Consider the following 20,338-nt stretch of genomic DNA (forward strand, 5'->3'; position numbering starts at 1 on the left):
GACCGAGTCCTCAATGCGTGCGTACAGATGAACGACACGTGAGGCGTACGATGAGCCGGAATGCGGGGAAGCCGTCACTCATCAACAACCTAGACCACAAGACCTTCTGACGCCCACCGGCTTATTTCGGGACTGTGAAGGAATAAATGCTTCTCCACTCTTTTTAAGGCGAAGCTTTTAGTGTCCTCACTGATGCCGTTGTGCGCCAATACGCCCTGCAGGAAAGCCAACTTTCCCTGATGATGATGATGACTGATCGTGGTTGAAGGGAAAGAAAGAAACGCTTCCCGAGGCCGGAATCTAACCTGGGTCTCTCGCGCTATGAAGCCGGCCCCTATCCCATCGCTCCATTTCGACATTGTCGAAGCGAACACCAAGCAGCAGGCGCCGATTCGTGCCGTACACACCAGACCCAAAGGTTAGGCCTGCGGAGTGCCCAGCCGAGAGTTGTTGTGGGCATTGTAGAAAAGGCGTGCAGTGTACCGGCAGGATGGGACATACTCGCAGTGTGGGATCGGCCAACCAGAGAGTTCATCACAGAAAAACTTCGCGTTCTACCATCGTCGTCGTTAAACAGAGGGGTGCAAGATTTTTTTTTTGTAAACTGAGTCACTCACATATGCGGAGCGAGAGAGAATTAACTTTTATTTGCACCCGTCTAAAATGACGAGGGAGAGGACATTAGCCTAGACCCCCGTTCACCCCCTAACCTTCGGCCGGAATCCCTTGGAATTCGGCGGTGGTCAGGGCCAGACCGATGACTTTGCGTTGCTCTTTTGCTTTATGGTTGAGTAATAAGATCTCCCAGGATTCCACATTTCTGTTCGGGTCCTTATGGAAAGGGCATGTCCAGACCATGTGGACTAGGTCCGCAATGCTATTGCAGTGAGTGCACTTAGGAGTAAAGACTTCCGGATGCCATTTGCTGTATAGTTGAGGGTTCGGAAACACCCCGGTTTACAATTTCCTCCACATAACTTCCTCTTTTTTGCTGAGCTGTTTATCCGCCGCTGGATAGGTCTTGCGACCGAGCTTATAATGAGAAATTATTTCTTGGAACGTCCTTAGTTCGTCACGTGAAGGAAGGGGTTCCTCGCGTGGAGGCGGTGAGTCAGCTGCGATTGACCGGTAATTGAGGCCTCGGGCGGTCGCATGCGCCTTCTCGTTCCCCCTCCCTGGTGGGCCGGGCACCATATCAGGGAAATTTGATCTGGTGATACTTGACCTTCTCTGAGAATTTTGGCGGCTGCAGCAGAGACCCTACCCATATCATAATTCCTAATGGCTGCCTTAGAGTCACTAACAACCACCCTTGTACCGGTTTGTGCTATTGCTAGAGCAATAGTAACTTCTTCTGCCTCAGTTGCATTTGTGTTTTTGACGGTGCAGCACGAGACCGGGTCTCCACTCTCACGAGCTACTACCGCTGTGTGTGCGGTCTTGTTATTGTCGTATTCGGCAGCGTCCGGGCACAGCACATCAGACCTCCCTTCAAATTTGGCCTGCAAGGCGATAGCCCTATTTTTTCGTCTGCCTTTGTGAAATACCGGGTGCATGTTTTTAGGCAGCGGTATAATCATGAGTCCATTCCTAGTTGGTCTAGGTACGATATCAGTGTGCTTGGAACACTGAGACGGTTCGAATCCCAGGCGCACCATGATGTTCCTTCCACTTTTACTTGTCAAAAGTCTTTGATGCTGAGACACCGTGGCGGCTTCTATGAACTCATCCAGAGTATTTGACACACCTAGTCTTAGAAGCTTTACCGTCGGGGTGTTCGGAGGAAGACCTAGTGCGGTTTTGATCCCTTTCCTGAGTATGATTTCAATTTCATCTTTCTCTGTTTTACAAAGTTTGAGATAGGGTGCAACGAACAGTACACGACTTATGACGACAGCCTGAACCAATCTCAAGAGATTGGCCTCCCTCATTCCCACATGCTTGTTAGAAATGCGCTTAAGTAACAGGCCCGTCTGGCTGGTACTCGCTTCAAGTCTCCTGATAGTTTCAGTGTTTCTGCCATTTGTTTGTATGCGCAGCCCTAGGACTCTAATACTGTCTACGGACGGAATGGCATTTCCATTCACTCGTAAAGCAATGTCGTAGCTCTTGGAAGGGGGACTGTTCCTTTTCCTCCTTGGAGATGGTAGAAAAAGAGCCTCTGATTTTTCTGCCGAGCATTTCAACCCGATCGGCTCAATATATTTTTCTATTGCATCTATGGCCTTCTGAAGTGTGCTTTCAATTTGGCCGTCGCTACCCCTGTTCACCCACAGCGTCAGGTCGTCCGCATATATGGTAACGCGGCGCAAACCAGACGTAAACGAAGAAGACGAGGTACGACAGATACAGGCGTCTGTATCTGTATTACAGGCGCCTGTATCTGTCGTACCTTGTCTTCTTGGTCCACGTCTGGTTTGCGGCATGTTTTCTTCTTTTATAAGCTGTAATCCCTCGTCATAACGAAGTCAGCAGGACGGCGAAAAATTTCTTTTTAGGAGTTATTTCGATATAAGCAACCACTCGAGAAAAGCTGAACAATTTGAGCTTTAATTGCGCCACAACTGCGAGGAATCAAAACACAGTGTGTTCAGCGAAACAAAAATTTATTCAGGCGGAAAAAAGGCTGTGAGCTTTGGCCGTGTCAAGTTCTTGCCAGGTGCGAGCAATCCCTGCTCCAATTTGACCGGGCATTGCATGAACCTGTAGTCGCCGCACATGCATCCAACTTTATTTCGCAGTAGGCGTAGATACTCCCGAATCTTTACTATATACAGTTGGCACTTCACCTGAATCTCCTACCGCTGGCTCTTCGTCCTCGCCGGGGCCACCAACAACAGTGTCAATTACCTCCGCGTCCGTCCCTGGGCGACCATGAGAGAGAGAGAGAGAGAGAGAGAGAGAGAGAGAGAGAGAGAGAGAGAGAGAGAGAGAGAGAGAGAGAGAGAGAGAGAGAGAGAGAGAGAGAGAGAGAGAGAGAGAGAGAGAGAAGCGAGGGAGGTGGCCGGCAGCCGGAGCTGTGCGGCGACCTTCGTAGCCCGGGCTATGATGATCTTCTGTCTCTCCGGGTCAGAGCAGCTCAGCGCTGCCTCCCAGAGCTCCGAGGAATTGATTTGAGGGAGGGGATCATATGGACAGGCCCACATGTGATGTTGCACCGTGGCCTTGTCTCCGCATAGTGGGCAAAAGGGAGATGGATAAACTGAGGGGTGCATGTGATAGAGGAGGGCCCTATTGGGAAGGGATTCGGTCTGTGCGAGCCTCCATAGTCGTTCTTCCGTGTACGTCAGTGAGGGGTGGGCCGGTGGGTATTTGAGGCGAGAGAGGCGGTAATGAGTAGTTATTTCGGTGTTGCTCAACAGGACCACGGGAGCCGCAGCGTCAGCCAACGCAAATGTCTGGAAGTCACCTTCTACCTATTGGCCAGAAATTCCACCTCTTTGCCAGTCACGGAACACTACGAGAGCTTCGCGCTGGAAAGCGCCGCAAATGCCGTTGCTCGAGTGTGAGGCTGCTTTTGTTGAGCTCGAAAAACGGTGAACCGTGCATTGTGGTTGCAGAGCGCAATCATGAATACTTAGCGGTTTTCCACTAGACGCTTTGCATGATTACTGCGCAATTAGTTCTCGAGTTGTGCAGCCTTGAAGTTTGCAAAAACAAGAGTTTTTCGGTGCCCTGTTGTTAACGACACTGCAAAGTCTGCAGTTCGAGCGCCCGTGTTAGTGCACCATCGCGACCACCCCATTGTCCAATGCCTAGGAAAGTCGGATGGCGGTAATCGAGCATGACCGGCTCGAGAAAATCGCCGGGGAAACACCAGCTTGCGCTTACCCGCCATGTTGACAGCCTGACTCGCTGCTGGGTCGCCGCCGCTCGGCGGCGCCTCTGCCCGCCACTTCGATCTAAGCGTGTAAAGCTCTTCCTGCGCTTCGAGTAATGCAGCCTAAAATGCATGGGTTTGGGTTGGGACAAAAAGAAATTTCGAATAAAGCGATATTTCGAGTAAAGAGATTTCGTTATAACGCGGGATTACTGTATGTACCAACTAGCTCAGCAATAAATTTTGTTAAAGGAGCCATGAAGAGAAAATGCAAGTTGGTTTTATTCGAAAGATTTCGTGTTTTATAGTGCCCCCAGCGCTTGTCCGTATACAAACGGTGCTTTATTCACTGAGAAATTAAACAATTTAGGTTAAAATTTTGATTTTCCCGCTCAATCGTGCGTTTTCGTGATCCCAAGTGACATCACGGGAACCGACCGCTCTGCAGCCTAGAGTACCTTCATTCACGCATCCGCCGTACAGGGTAGAGACACGTAACGCTGGCGCCGCCGTGTTCGGTTGCTCGCTCGCCGCCGAAGCAAGTCATTGTGTCAAAACCGCGCTAAAATTATCGCCGCAACGCGGTTTACTGAAGAAGTTTGAACCATATTGTCTGTTTCGCGTTGCTAGGTCTCGTGGGAAACGAAAAGAATAACGCGTTGAGCCCGTTGGCCCAATTGCGGCGGCGCGGGACCGTTCAAAGGTTGTCTCCACCCTGTAGCGGTGTTGGTTTGTTCCCGCGTTTCTTTACGTTCCGTAACCTAGATGGCGCCACAATACCGTGGCAAGCGTTTGGTTTGTTTTTGCCCGCATTTAAACCTGGCTTGTTTTTGCTCTGGGAGAAAATATTCGTTCCCTGAAACAGTGCTCGCTCGACAAATGGGGTCACGTAAGACACCGTTGCTTGCGTCAATCGGCCAGTGTCGTCTGAGACAACCCCAAGCCCCATAGTGCTGTGCAGCTAAACCAAAGCATGCTGTGCGCAGTACGAACAGCAGAACGCATCAGTACTTCTATGTTTACATGTGCTTTCGTAACTTCCACTGTTTGTCCCATCATTCCTATTGCTTTGTAAAGAATGTGCCCTAAATTTAAGCGCAAATCGCTCGTTCGTCTAGTTTGTAAGCTCTACCTAATTTGCGTCTGCTTCTGCCAGCCTCCGCCAATCGCAGAGCTTAGCCCATGTGACATCACAGGTTCTGTTGCGGGAAATGAGCTGGTGGGTCGCATGACCATTCCCGTTTTTCCTAATTATGTAGCTTATTTGAGCGAAGTTTACGTTAAAAGTGGTGTCAGTATGATTCTAACGAGACAATCTTTTGAATGAACCAAACTTGTGTTTTCTCTTCATGGCTCCTTTAAGCCAGGTTGTAGCTCTGTTCTTACCTACAGCCGGTGTTGGGTAATGCCTGGATATTGTGAATAGGACAGCAGGGAGGATGAAACCGCGCTCCATCGGCTCTCTGGTATCTGCGTGTGGCTGGTCGGCCAGCGAGCTCGCTGACTGAGTGACCGGAGCGGTTGTCCGTCTCGGGGCTGCAGCAGCTCTGTTTGCCTAAGCGTGCGAGGTGTGTTCTGCATACACACACTCCCTGTTCCACTCCCCGCAATGCAAGCAGTCCGACTGTGAGATGGCGTTGCCGACTCACCTGACTCTGTTTGGGAACAACGCGAGGCAGGAGGACTCCTTTGGCGGCTCCCCGGTTGCTCAGCTTCGAAGAAGGGACGGCGAATCGAAGAACTGACAGGAGTGTAGAAGCTTCTGGAGGTGCACATTTCGTTGGGTCGGGCTGCCGGTCACGAGGTCTTTGGAAGGCAGGGCAGCAGGTTGTAGTCAGGAGATTTTCGACGCAAAGATGTTAATCTTAGATCTTAATCTATGCCGTTGTGGAGCAGGTTCCACGCTCGTTTGTGCGACATGATCGCGCTCGTCCTACTAAGGAGCTAGAGAGATACGCGTTACTGATATATCAAGATTATAACTCGGGTTTAAAATATATTGCATTCGCAAAATTTCATACAAAATTTAGTTTTTTTTAAGTTTCAGCGCGCTGCGTTTACCTTCGTTTTGGTGTGGGAGTGAAGTATTTGTTGTAAGCTGCTTCGCATCTAACACCTATTTTAGCTTTGTACATATCTGCAACTTGGTTTGATAAATTTTCGGTGGGGTTGGTTGTGTCTGTAAACTAATGCTGAAGATTTTTATCAGGCCTCCTAGTATATGGGAACCCTAAAAACCATACGCTTCACTCTTTCTTTTGTGTCTTCGAACTTCTTCCACGCAAGTAAATAACGGACGGATTTAACTTAAAACAGGCACACAAGAATGTAAGTGGCTTGTGTGGCTCAGCTAGCTACGGGAGGGGGGGGGGGGTACGAGGTGTAAAGAAATACGAACAAAGTAGGGCTAAGAACCTGACCAAGAGGCGCTTCAAAATAAATTGCCGGCGTCGCTTCTTGATCCAGCACTTCCCCCAAAAGTAGGCTACACTCCCAAGATAACAGCAGGAACGGCGTATTTGTGCAGTTTACAGAACTCACGGCCAAAGGGTACAATATACGTCGGAGGCTGTGCGTTTTGTTGTTCGTATTTCTTTTAATCGCCCCGTGTACTCAAGCGGGCTCGCTTCCAGCCGCGGCGGTTGATTTCCTGACGCAGTCGAAAAACGAAAATGCCCACAGGTACAAGACGACAGAGCATGCAAAAGATTCCTGTGTGGGTCGAAATTAATCTGCTGTCCTTCATTCCGTCACGCCACAATAGCTCGTGTGTAGGTGGCGGGTGGAAAAAAATAAAAATTCAAAGTATAGGACTACGGGAATTGTTACTCGCGAGGGGAAACATCGGCTCCAATATATACATGACGTGTTTTTGCAATTATGAGAGTCAGACTCTACAAAACTGTCGTCGTAGTTCATCACGTGTGTTTGCCGACGCGGCTGGCTGCTCGCGCTTCGCAAGTTGAATTCCGGCGAGCACCGAGCTCGGCTAAACACCTTCCAGACAAACGAAATGCCTTAGCATCGCACCTATACACATTGCTTCGTGTAATACACGATTAGCCCCGCCGTATTGCACAGAAATTTTTCTAGCTGCACCGAAACGAACGATAGAAAGCGTGATCGTTCTCGACATTATGACAGTGTTGAAGATGCTTCGCTATCTAGGAGTTGTTGCTTCGGCGCGCCCTCCGGGGTAACCGAGCTGTCAATCAGGGCAAGGGCCGTTGACGGGACCACCGACGCTTGAGGGGAAGGAATCACGCCCCGGTTCAAAGAATCGTTCACGCTGCGAAGCGTGTGGGCTGCCTGTCTCACCCGCTTTGTGCGCTACGGAAAGAGAACTCACTGAGCTCGGGAACGGGGCTATGCGGTAGTGCAAACATCCGAGAGGCTAAGAGGGCGCACTGCGATGCCTCATGCCCATTCGTTGTTTTCAAGGAATGCGACTTTGAGCCCTTGCATGTCGCGGAGGCCTGTGGCGGAAGTGCACCACGCGCATGCGCCGAGGAGACGCAGGGAGTGAAAATGTACGTCGTGCAATGAAGGCCGCATATAGAGAGGTGTAAACGCGGAGCGGAAGACCCGAATGGGAGCTTCGCGCACTCTTACCAACAAGTGTTGACGGCGGTCATCAAAGGCACATACGCACTCGCACACACATTTCTTTTGGCTCCTGATCTTCAAAATGGTGGCTATTAATGATCATTAATCCATTCCAAATGCATATCCAAGTGGTGAGATGCGTGAGGTTGTCCAAATCAATGTTTGGATCTCGAAAATGGTGACTACTAATTAACACTAATCCACTCCAATTGTATATACAAGTGATGAGACGCAGAGATCGCCCAAAGCAGTGTTTGAATCTTGAAAGTGCTGCTTATTATTAACCGACGTGCTCAAGCAGCATATCCAAGCGATGAGACGTACAAGATTGAAGTTAAAGTCATGTTTTGAACGGCGTCTGCCTTCGTGGTGGCCGCGTACTGATAGCGCACACCCCGGGACGTTCATTTTCCAACGCTCCGTGTTATGGAACGTCTCGCACTTCAAAGCCTCGGGAGATTTTATTCGCAGACGAGAAAAATATATGGCACGCTAGCCGTACAAGCTTCGCCTGAAAACATGATAAAATGCGCTAGCATCTCATTTGTGTGCAACACCTCGATGCAAGACTGCTTACAATACCCCCCCCCCCCCCCCCAAATGTCTTTGTAGCTATGCAACTCTGTGTAATTGTGAAGCTAGCTTTAAAATGGCTCGGTGTATAAGCGAGCCGCTGAAAAGAATGCTGGCGCTTTAGCAGACAATTCTCAAAACTTTGTTGCGATTTTTTTGTTGTTTACTGGATCCCCGGATACATATCGTTCTGAAAAATAAGCAAGGTCAGCAAACATCACTACGTACGGATTGCAAGGTTTGCCAAGGCCAATTCTTCAAGAAAAGGAGGGGGGGGGGGGTAAGTGGGAGGTTTATGTGGAAACTGTGGTAGCATAACCGTAGCTAACTACCAAAGTTAGGGCGAAACCTTTTACAATATCACGAAGCCATTTTTGTTGCTGCCGATTCGAGGCGTGCCTTTTCAGAAGAATTTAAACTCCGTCCCTACGTAATTACGCACGTACGTACGTCCACAAGTGTCGCCAGCTCAACGTTATTCCCCCAGATATATATACTCCTCCAGGCTGGCACAGGAGCTGCAGTCAAAAGCAGAACGAACTATGCACTAGTTAGGCGGCTCCGTAGGCTTCTTGTTGGTATGCAAGCCACTGGTAGGTTCCATTGCTGCATACCAGTAGAAGCTATGTGTGACAGTACATAAGCCACTAAACCGCACCATATAATTATATCAAATTCGTCGCATTCTGCGTTTTTACCGTTTTCTTGCAAGCTGCAATTTACCAGCAATGGCTTACGCTTTAGTTGTTTATCCGTCGTATTTTGTTTCTCTGCTTGTTTGTTTACGCGTTTGTTTACTTCTACCCCCGCCCCACCTTCTTCCCTACTTTTGCAGAGCAACACGGCGACAACACAGGCGCGGAAAGACGCGCTGCCGAAGCCAGATCGCGAAAGGACGCCACAGACACGCATTCGAACAATTGACTTTTCGCATCGTCCTGGCGTCGGCTTATTACACAAAATAAAATAAAAAAAAGAGCTTGCTGTTTACAAAGCGCTTAGCTCGTATCACAGTGTAACAACTACGCTGCGCTGTTTTATTTTTTCACTGCAATTAGGGCGCCCGTGGTATGAGTGTTAAAGTATACGCCTGTTGGTTAAATTAAACACAGATGGTAGCGGATCGCAATTTTCGCCTACGTGCTCCTCCCAAGCACCGCTTGTTTGTTCTCGCGCGCGCTTCCACCGCCTCCATGCTCGGTGGGCTGTTTGCACGGTGCTAGAGCGGAGATGGCCCGTGTGTATATTATACGTGGGGCAGCGCTCGGTCGGCCCTCGCGTTCACGTCGAGGGGTTTGCGTTTCGTTTCTCCCGTGCGTGTGTGCGCTAGGCCTACGCAATGCGAGATCTGAGCAACGGATGGCCTGAATGCGCCTTCTTCCCACCACAGCTCTGCTATTCTGGTCATTTTATCGCAGAACTATAGTCGGTACAAGTTAATAACAGCAGTATTGTATCACTCCGGCAAAGCGACGAGCCGGAATGTACAGGGCATTGCGACGATAATTGGAACACTTTAAAAAAAATTAAAGCCGTTCCACTCAACGTGAAAGCTGTCGTAAATGCAGAGCAGTGATTCGCCATAACGGCCTGTGGCACCGTTATCCGCTTACTGCTTCTACCCATCACGCTCTTCGCCTCCCTGTCTCACTTCTCTCTTGATGAATTGAACGGATGTTTGTACAAAGCAGTTCAAATTTCCCGCCTTCGCAGTGCTCGCGCGCCCCCTGCCTGGAACGAACAGCGCGAGCGGTTCTCGCACGTGCCGGCACCTTACTGCGCAGTCCACAACGCGTTGTTTTTGGCGGTCCCATCTCCCCACGAGGGGGACTCGAGTAAATGCGTCGCATAGGGGGTGGGTGTATTGCGTTAACGTTTAGTGTTTGGGGAATTGGTGGTAGTGAATGCGTTGTATCAGCAGCTTCTTGACGTAGTTTGAATGAGTCAAGGATATAAGGCGCGTTCGTAGCCTCCCATTCTGTGTCGGCTTTGTGGCGAAGTGGGTACAGAGAGAGAGAGAGAAGTAAACTTTATTGAGAATGTCCGGCGGAAGTAGCGGGGAGGACCACGCAGTGTCGCCCGCCACCCGACGTAGTTAAGGCGTCTTCGGGGTGTTGCCTCCCCGACTCCCGCTAGGCCGGCCCGCTGTCGACCTGTGGGGTTTATACCCCCGGTCTCCAGCCGGCTCAGCCCCACGCGTTTGTCGGGCAAGAGCCACCTCGAGCCGCTGGACGGCCTGCAATTGTTCTGTCAAGTCCTGCGAAAACACTGCACGAGCTATGTCTTCCGGCAGTCGCCCGGGAGAGGCGACCGCTTCTTCCGGATGTAGGTCACAGTCCCAGAGAATGTGGGTCAAAGTTGCTTTAGCCCTTTTGCACACACTGCACACTTCACTTTCGAACACCTCCGGGCACACGTAACGCGCAAGCGCCGGCGTGAGCACGGATCTAGTTTGAAGTTGTCTGTATAGCACCGCCTGTTCGCGTGTCAGTCCCGGGTGGGGCGGGGGCATGGTTCGGCGACCGTACCGGTACCAGCCCAGTACCTCCGCATACTCGAGTAGTGGGTCCGTTTCGTCGTCGTCATCAGTGCACATATCACAGTAGAGCACCATGTACATTGCGTTCCGCCCGCAGGGTCGAGGGATCGAAACCAGGCGCCGGATAGTATTTTAAATGCAGAGCATTTCAGTAACTCACGATGTCACCCGCGTTGACGTCCGTCGTGGTCCGCACCGTCGTTGTCCGCACCCCTCCCCCTACACTATATAAAAAAAAAATACTATCCGGCGCCTGGTTTCGATCCCTCGACCCTGCGGGCGGAACGCAATGTACATGGTGCTCTACCCACTGCGCCACAAAGCCGACACAGAATGGGAGGCTACGAACGCGCCTTATATCCTTGACTCATTCAATCTACGTCAAGAAGCTGCTGATACAACGCATTCACTACCACCAACCCCCCAAACACTAAACGTTAACGCAATACACCCACCCCCTATGCGACGCATTTACTCGAGTCCCCCTCGCGGGGAGATGGGACCGCCAAAAACAACGCGTTGTGGACTGCGCAGTAAGGTGCCAGCACGTGCGAGAACCGCTCGCGCTGTTCGTTCCAGGCAGGGGGCGCGCGAGCACTGCGAAGGCGGGAAATTTGAACTGCTTTGTACAAACCTCCGTTCAATTCATCAAGAGAGAAGTGAGACAGGGAGGCGAAGAGCGTGATGGGTATAGCAGTAAGCGGATAACGGTGCCACAGGCCGTTATGGCAAATCACTGCTCTGCATTTACGACAGCTTTCACGTTGAGTGGAACGGCTTTAATTTTTTTTTATATAGTGTAGGGAGGGGTGCGGAAAACGACGATGCGGACTATACGACGGACGTCAACGCGGGTGACATCGTGAGTTACTGAAATGCTCTGCATTTAAAATTTTCCTGAGCGAACCGCCGCTCTGTTCGCGCTCAAACTTGCCACGAAGGTCGCAATTTGTGGTCTATTTTGTTTGATACCGGGAGCAACGACGGGACTTACCTGTTTATCCTGAAAATAAATAAAAACGATTTTCGCCTATGGGAAAATTGCGGCTGATTTGTATGTGCGAGCCAGCGCAAGTTGATGTTGGAACGACGGACCCCCCTGCAGAGTGAAACGCATGTTTTGGATTCACGTACGGAGCCAAATGGTGCAGCAGACGATCCGAAAATGCACCTAGAAAAGAGGTAACAGACGATCAGAAAACCCGGTTTTCGGGATCGCACGTTCAAATCGCCGCCATTTTCCCATAGGCTAAAATCGTTTTTATTTTTTTTCAGGATAAACAGGTAAGTACCGTCGTAGTTCCCGGTGTCAAACATAATAGACCACAACATGCGACCTTAGTGTGAAGTTTGAGCGCGAACAGAGTGGCGGTTCGCTGAGGAAAAATTTTTAGTGTGCCAATTACCGTGGCAACACACTGTATACACTCGCGCCCTGGACCGTTTATTGCTGATGAGGCGCAGTGGCAACTTCCGTTACCGTTCTCCAGCCATAGTTAAGTATAGTTTCATTCGAGAGAACTGATTCTTTGCCAGTACCCTCTAGCTTTATCAAGAAGCAGGGTCATAGACGGTGTCTACCTTTGGCTCTTCAGCGAGAACATGACTTTTGGATCCAGTCATACGGGATCCGTCACGCTCTACATGTTATTTCTGGGGAACACCATCATAAGGGTCTGTCACCCGGCCACCACGCGGGCAGTCGCCCTCGGCCTGTTCCCCTACGTGCAAAGGGGTGACCAATGCACAACTTCGACCCCAAACTTGAACAGGTCGCACCCACAACAACCCGTACGCATGCACCGGGGGCGTGATTAACACTAACAAATAATTTTGCAAGAAAACTTTTATATTTCTACGAATCGAAATTTAGTACCATCCCTGTTTTTGTGGGCGATGAACGTTTTGTTTAAATTTCGGGTACAATTTTTGGGAGGCGTTTTAATACCTGTACTTGGTTGTGCCAAGGGTGAATGCAAGTGGGTGAGCCGTGGGTGGAAGGGGATGACGTCATCAACCAACTGTTGCAAATTTTCGCGAACGTCGCCCGCCACAAAGCCTGTGCGCATTGACACTCGCCGTATTTTTTTTTTCTTGGGACAGCTAAACGCGAAAATTTGGGTCTGTATCTCCGTCTATCTCAGCGGAACCGGACTGGACCGAATACCGTTAGGTGAGCTTTCAAAAATATACTTATTTTTAACAGAATCGAGGCATAAAATTAATAAATAAACAATGAAGACATATCCATAGATCGCCATTTTATAATATTAAACTAGCTACAGTTTCATATGAATATGCGATTCAAAAACAGCAACTACAATTTTCGAATTTAAAAGGCCTGGCTGTAAACCAGCTACTACTTTAAATCTGCGAAAGCATAATTATTTACTCTGTTAGGCAATATTTACCTCTAGCAAAGGCCAGAGACTCTTTCTTAACATACGGACAACTTGATTAGAGCTTTAGCAGCTTTAGTACAGCAAAAATAAGTGCATTTACGAATCAAGAAGGTTATGTTCTCTGCGCTTGTAACGGCAAATTGCAGCGCAATTAGGTCTGCGCCCATGTAACTGGAAATGCCGTTCCGTCTACTTGAGGCCTGTTTTACCCAGGATGCATGTTTTTGTGGCATGCTTTCATGAGAATCGCGCGATGTGACTGAACAAAATTGATCGTTCGTCTCCACTACGAAATCCCCGAGTTAGTTTCTGCGTGACGCCGGCCAGTGAACCGCTCCACCTATTTTAAATTTACACTTTTAGGAAAGCACGGAGCATAAATAAAAAATAAGCGCAAATAGCAAGCGAGCATGAAGACGACTAAATGCGCCTAGTGTTCAAACAAACCACGTAACGAAATTTATTTGCGAAATGTATACGTTAACTTAAACGGACATTCAACAGAACCCATAGAGTTTCATACACTAAACGTTATTTGTATGAAACTCTATGATAGAACCTATATGACTATAGAGCGCGAATTGCCCTTATCTAAACTGGAGCAAGCTGCACGTCGGCGGTATAGAAACCAATGGAGTAATATGTACAGTCATGGACAAATGAAACGCAATGACGAAAATATGAACCACACCACACATATTGTGCTATTTTTTACCACGCAAGCCAAATTGATGCGTGGCTTGTTACAGTAGAAAAGTTGGGAAATGTGGCCTTCCAAATATACCAATTACGCTCCATTATTGGACCTCCACGAACGGTAATATTGAATTTTTCTTGTCGTCTTCATATTTCCCTGTTCGCATTTCATTTTTCTATGATTGTACGTTGCATTTATATAAGCAGTGCTGGAGGTCATATGAATAACGCTCGGCAATTGTTATGTAGATAGGCTTAACTGTTCGTGCTTTATCGTTTCACCTTATGCCTAATGACCGCCACTGTTTGAATGCTTCTCAAATTAACCATGCCTCGCTTTCATATGCGAGAACAGACACGACAAACTTCGGACGTCGATTCTGCACGGGCAGCGCCGCAAACCATTCTATTGTTCCGCCGCTGAAGAGAGTACAATAAAAGGGAAAGGTACGTGCTCCCACGCGAAGCGGGAGCACCCTACGCCACTACTCTAATTGGCTGTAATTAGGGGCCTCGACATCCCCTGGCAGACCAGCAGCGCGCGCTTGGCTGCATTGCTCGAGGGCTTTCTCCTCCGTAGCGCACGCAGGCAACGCGGGGAAAGCGACCAGCGGGATGCGCAAGTGGGGATGTGATGAGAGTGGGGGCGTCCCGCGGGGAGGTCGGCTTTAAGGAAGGAGCGACCGGCGCCTAATTAACTTTTCCTCTGGCTTTTTTTTTTTTCGGCTGTGTTTACAATAGAGGTAGAGACGGAGGCGATGGAAGTTAGCGGCCTACTGTCGCTGAGGTATACTGCAGTCACGATTAAGCGCGAATTCGACTCAAGGGTTAGTGTAAAGGTACAGGCAGCCACTTTATGTGAAATTCACGCCCTCAAGCTCATTTATATAGTGCTGTAATGACAAGGAATTTCTGAATAAATTGGTGGAGATAATTTTCATTTCGCACTAAACTTTCTGAAATTTGAGAGGTGGCGCCATGAGGTGTTTAAACGTGACACTGGCATTCGTATGCAAGCAGCCCCGTTTCAGTTTCAGTGCGCGATTCAAAAACCGCATAAAGGAATAGTAAAGACTGCACCTGGGGCGGTATTCTCGAGTTTTGTCCCTTTTGAGTCCCTTTCAAAAGTGTCCCTTTTGGCGAGCCCTGATTGGCTAAAAGCAAACAACCGGAAGTGACGTAACGCAAACGCAACAAACCTACTGCCAACGCTTACTGCTTAACCGGAAGTACGTCACGATGAAAGTGACACAAAAGGGACGTTTTCAAAAGGGACAATTACGAGAATACCACCCCTGTTTTAAATGGGCCCAAGACTGTAAATACCTGTTTTAAATACGATAGCCTTTCTTGGGCTACTTAAACCCAGAAATTTTGGTCTGTCTGTATGTCTGTCTGTCTGTCTGTCCGTCTGTCTGTCTGTGACTCGATTCAGCCACCCGGCCAAAGCCAAACAATGCCTGCGCAATAGTCTTATATAGTCACAGCTAAATCTACCCGTCTGTGTCCGGTGTAATGTTCATACTTGTCAACATTGTTGAAGAAGAACAGGACATTACGCAAATATGAGACAACAAATCAATACAGTAGTGATATTTGCAGTGTTCCTTTATAAAAAATCAAACATCCTTGACTTTTGCCCAATATAAATACTTCATCAACTGCAGAAAAAGAATTCACTCCGCCGTCGCCTGCTGTCGCCCGCGCCACTATAGCTTCTGGCGCCATTTTAAGAACTCAACCGGCAACAGTTACGCAAGGTTCCACTAGATAGGTTCCACGTTCTGCTTGCAACGCACGTGGAGTAGGGAAACGCGGTTCTATAAACGTTGAAGTAGGGCGCCTCGATTAACGCGCGTCTTCGCCGTACGGCAGCGTTCGCATCGAGACACCCGGTTTGGAGCAGTGGAACGCGGGAAATTTAAAATGATTTAAGCAAACCTTTGGCGTCTTTACCTTGGGAGGAGCGCGACGCAAGAGGAACAACATGAGAGGTGAGCGGGAAAGCGAAGGGAGGCATTTACTTCGCAAAAGCCGATAAAGACTATCGTCTTTTGACGGCATTTGCAACGAAAGGAGCAGATACGCGGCCAATTTTTTTATCCCACGTACATTTAAAGGTTGTTAGCATTCGTTGTGGTTACTGTTGTGGCTGTTAGCGTTCATTTTGGCAGCATACTTAAGCATGGTAGACCTAAAAAATTTGTAGAATCTTGATGGCAGCGCACTGACACATGGACACAAAGAAAAGAGACGACAAACCACAACCCTGACTCACAACTGATATTTTTATTAGAACAGACAGATTTGAATACCACAACCTAAACCCATTTGACCCCACATCGTACATATGTAACAATCCATCGTGTTATTTCCAAAACGTGACAGGCACGAACACACTGTGTGGATGAAGGCGCGTGTTTTATTTTTATATTGCTCTCTAGCGCAAAGATAAAACACGCGGCTTCATCCACACAGTTTGTTCGTGCCCGTCACGTTTTGGAAATAACACGATGGATTGTTACATATGTACGATGTGGGGTCAAATGGGTTTAGGTTGTGGTATTCAAATCTGTCTGTTCTAATAAAAATATCAGTTGTGAGTCAGGGCTGTGGTTTGTCGCCTCTTTTCTTTGTGTCCATGTGTCAGTGCGCTGCCATCAAGATGCTCCAAATGCAATACCAACTAGCCCAGATGTCACTTCTTCAGCAGATCTAAAAAATCCGCTTTGAAACGTTCTAAGGTCCATCAAGAAAAACGCTTCGCTTCACGGTGTTTCAACTGATGCCCTTTCATTTGAGATAAAGAGCATATACTGCATACAATTCAGTCGGCTTCCCATTTTAGGAAACTAACAAATTGATATAAAAGGCCCGTAATGACAAAATACAAGAAAAATGTTATTTCCAAATAGTAATCATCTCAATTTTAACACGGTTTTCAAACAATTATTCGTCATTTTAGGGCGATACCTCGAGCATCGCACGCGAGGAACACTTGAAGCGTTAGCAATACACCAAAACGGAAAAGTTTGCGTCACCTGCCCTTCGTTGGATTTAATGGAAAAAGAGATTAAGTATATATATATTCCTAATCACTAGTTCTATCATTTTCAAACGTGTTATCCAGTAAACGTGTATAAAACGCCTCTATTGTAACTAAGCTTTTAGTTGACAGTCAGCACTGCGAGTGTCTAGCCTTCCTTGGCCCTGCATTTTGCGTTTTTTTTTTTTCGTTTAAGCAATACGCGCTAACAGGACCGTGTCACCTCTTCTTTTACAGTTAATTGTTTGTGTCCTTTCCGTGGTCGGGCTTTTCGTTGTTATTCTTGTTTTTTTTTGGCGACGAATTGTAGCACGGATCGCTACCGACTCGCCAAGCTTGCCAAACGGCCACTCACACTGGGTTCACCTCCGAAAATAAAGAGGTGTTTTCTGAACCGATTCCTGGACATCGCCTGGAATGAGCAGCTTAGCAGAAATTGTGACTTCGGTCCGCGCAGCATCAAATTTTGAAGATTGTGCCACTTTGTAACGAGATAGGAAACCAAATCAAGTTTGGCATTACCGACTTCGGTGGAAAATAGGATATGGGGTAGAAAACAGGGGCAAAACGGGTTGGGCGCGGGTCCGGGTTCCCTAGAAGCGCGCTCACTGCGACCATCGCAAAGCATCCCCATCGAGAAACGGGAATGGAAGGCTCCTCGGAAGATTGTCATCTCTGAGCTCATTTTCGTATTGTCTTGATCGCCTGATCACCCTTAGGGTTTTTTTTTCATGCCCCGCGATCATACGGACGCTATCGCAGAGAAATGCGTGGTAACGTTCTATTGCCTCGTCCATCATGCATATTTAAGGCTTTCTCTTATGTCGGTGGTGACTGGGGGCTCCTGGATCTTGAAACGTAACGGTTGACTGCTCCCACACGAGGTGCTCTCAGTCGCTGTAGGGCTTAACGGGGTTGCGGCCGAGCTGACTACGGACTATGCGTGGGTCTCGTTTGGGCCGCAACAAAAGAGAACAGGCTGCAGAGGAGTACTTTCGGTAAATCATGTTAGCGCACGTTTAACCGGATGTTCCACGGTACTCGTACGATTGCACGGAGTAGGAGGGAAGCCTGGCACAAAGCTTTTTTTTTTTTTTTTTTTTTTGTCGGAGGAGTCAGAAGTGAAGCCCTTCTTTATTATTGTACTTTGGCTTCAGCTCCCGCGCAGCCAAGAGTGCGCGCTTTCAAAGACTAGGGCTCAGAGTTTTAACTACCATCTTGCGGCCAATTGGCCCTCCGAAGCCCGGGCTTTAGGAATGTGTTTTAAAGCGAAGCTTTATATGTCTTGGCGAAATGAAAATACGGCGGTCCTGTGTACGCAGAAAACTTATCCGGTGCAACCCGATAAGCGTGCGTGTTTTCTCCAGTCAGTATCGATATTAAACGTTTTCTGCGTATAAACGGTATTTCAGCGCTGTCACCACACCTCAAAAATTGATTTTGCCCAAACCAATCGCTCGTTCGCGTTCCAATCTTGTTTGAAGATGGCATTGCTTGCCCATTTCATTTTCGGTTCGGTTCCGGTTAGGGGAAGTGTTTTTTTTAGATGCGACGCTGAGAGCATCTCTTGTCGGCGGCCCTGTCCTTCCTGCGTGCGTCCGTTGTTGTCCGCAGCCTTTCCACTCTCCCTCTCTCCTCTCCGATAGCGAACACTCTCGCGCGAGGGGCATTGGATTGGATTCGATTGGCTTGGCTTGGCTTGGCTTGACTTGAATTGGATTGGATTTGGATTGGATTAAAGTGGATTGTGTTGCGTCATAGCCGCGGCAGACGCACTAGTATAGTGCCTGGAATATAGCACTGGCGCCGGCGCGTGCCCAGGTGAGAGCGAACACACTCTCTCAACATCTGCGGCTGTGCGGCCCAGCGCGCTCTCACTCCGCCGGTGGGCGGCGCGGCGCGCGGTGCTGCGCATGTGCAGTACTCTCTCTCTCCGCGGTCTCCTCTCATTCGGGCGCACTGCGCATATAAACGGTGTGCCACTCTCCGGCAGCCTTTCGGTCAACGGTTGCTCTGCGCATGCGCTTGAACCCCCGTCAGCGTCGCATCACACCAGGGTTCCCGCGATGGGAGGTGGGCGTAATTTTTTCTCTGGAGGCGCTTATCATAATACATATTGAACTGCGTTACGTCAGACAAACGGTACCCCAACAGGACTATGACGTGGCGAAAACTTGCAACTGTTTATTAAAAATAGATAACAAAAAAGGGGGGTAGGGTTATTTAGAGGGGGTTTTAGGGGCAACTTTTTATTAAAAGTACACGACAACAAACGTTGCGGGGTTTGTTCCGGACCCATTTTCGCGCTTTCAGAATCACGTTTTCCGCATACGAAAGCGATACTTCCGTGTGCGACGGATGTTTGCGCCCACATAGATTATAAAACGCATAGTCACCTGCATCGATGGCTGCTGATATGTCAGCAAAGATTTGGAGAAATGGGTATTTAATGTTGTTTTTGATGAATGCTCCGGGCTGGTGGCAGTGTTTAGACATGTTGTGAGGAAACCGTGATTCGGACTGCATTCACTCCCAGTGCTTTGCGCTTGCATCGAGCAGGTACGCGGTCCGATATGCTCCAAGTTAAGATTGCAGTCACACGTAAGTCCTAAATTTCGCACTGAATCGCGGCAGAAAGAGGGCCGCGTAATGCTTGATTCTCTGCAAATGACGCCGAAATTAAGGCGATAGCTTCCTGCGGCCGGTGCCACGTAAACCCCAACAGACTAGCAAAAATTCAAACTCGGATAATTCAAACTTCCGGTTAATTTAAACAAATTTCAAAATTTTGGTTGCCCTGCTATGTTTTCAATGTAATCAATGTCACTTAATTCAAACTGTTCCACTGCGTGAATACGGTTATTTCATGCTTTTTGCTTCTCCTTGCAGGAAAATATCTTCTGCATTTGCCGCTTCTAGCTGTCCATTTACATTCTTATATCACTGACGGTCACTAGTAAAGCCGATTTTACGCGTATAACCCGCACCTAAAATGCGAAAATTTCAGTGGCAAAGTAGGGGCGCGGATAATACGCAGGGTTTTTCCTTTAGTGCAGCTTCACGGCAACGCGCGTTGTACCGTGGAGCTCCTACGCAGTAACATTGACTAAGCCTTCCATGGCAGTGATTGCTCAAAACATAAAAAAACAAGGGAAAGTAACAAGAACACGCGCACTGTAACAACTGAATTGTATCAGTGAATTGTGACTTTCTCCTTGCAGTCAGGGTATTCTACCTGCTAAATATGCGCTTTTTCTGTCTACATAGTGTGCGATGTGTTGTTGCTTGAGCAGTAACTTTGGTGCAGCCTTTCCTGTATCAAATGTGCGGTCAATACGCGAGGATTTCTTTTTTCTTTTCCGGTGGGCTGAAAGTGTGAAAGTGGGGGTGCGGATTATATGCAGGGGTGGGTCGCACGCGCGAAATTACGGTACACGCGCCAAAGCGAAACCGCGTGCGCCAAAAACCGCGTGTGGATTGAATTTTTCATGACAGCAGAAATTGATATGTTGTGGCGAGTAATATCTACAGTACTTCTGATCATTCAAACAAAGCCCTGAGGTCCCACCGAGTCTGAAATATTTCGAGTCTACTGTACTAATACTAAAATCCCATTTGTTGCAGCGTTGTTCAGTTTAACCCATTTATTCCATGAA

At 48.4% G+C, this 20,338-nt stretch overlaps 1 pseudogene; it reads right to left on the minus strand.

The window, feature by feature from the left end:
- Nucleotides 1-705: 705 nt before the first annotated feature.
- Nucleotides 706-20,338, minus strand: part of LOC144148469 (uncharacterized) — a 28,456-nt pseudogene continuing 8,823 nt past the window's right edge.

Source organism: Haemaphysalis longicornis, unplaced genomic scaffold, assembly GCF_048455015.1.
Source record: "Haemaphysalis longicornis isolate Haplotype H1 unplaced genomic scaffold, Haemaphysalis longicornis Haplotype H1 scaffold_8, whole genome shotgun sequence".
Taxonomy (NCBI): Eukaryota; Metazoa; Arthropoda; class Arachnida; order Ixodida; family Ixodidae; genus Haemaphysalis; species Haemaphysalis longicornis.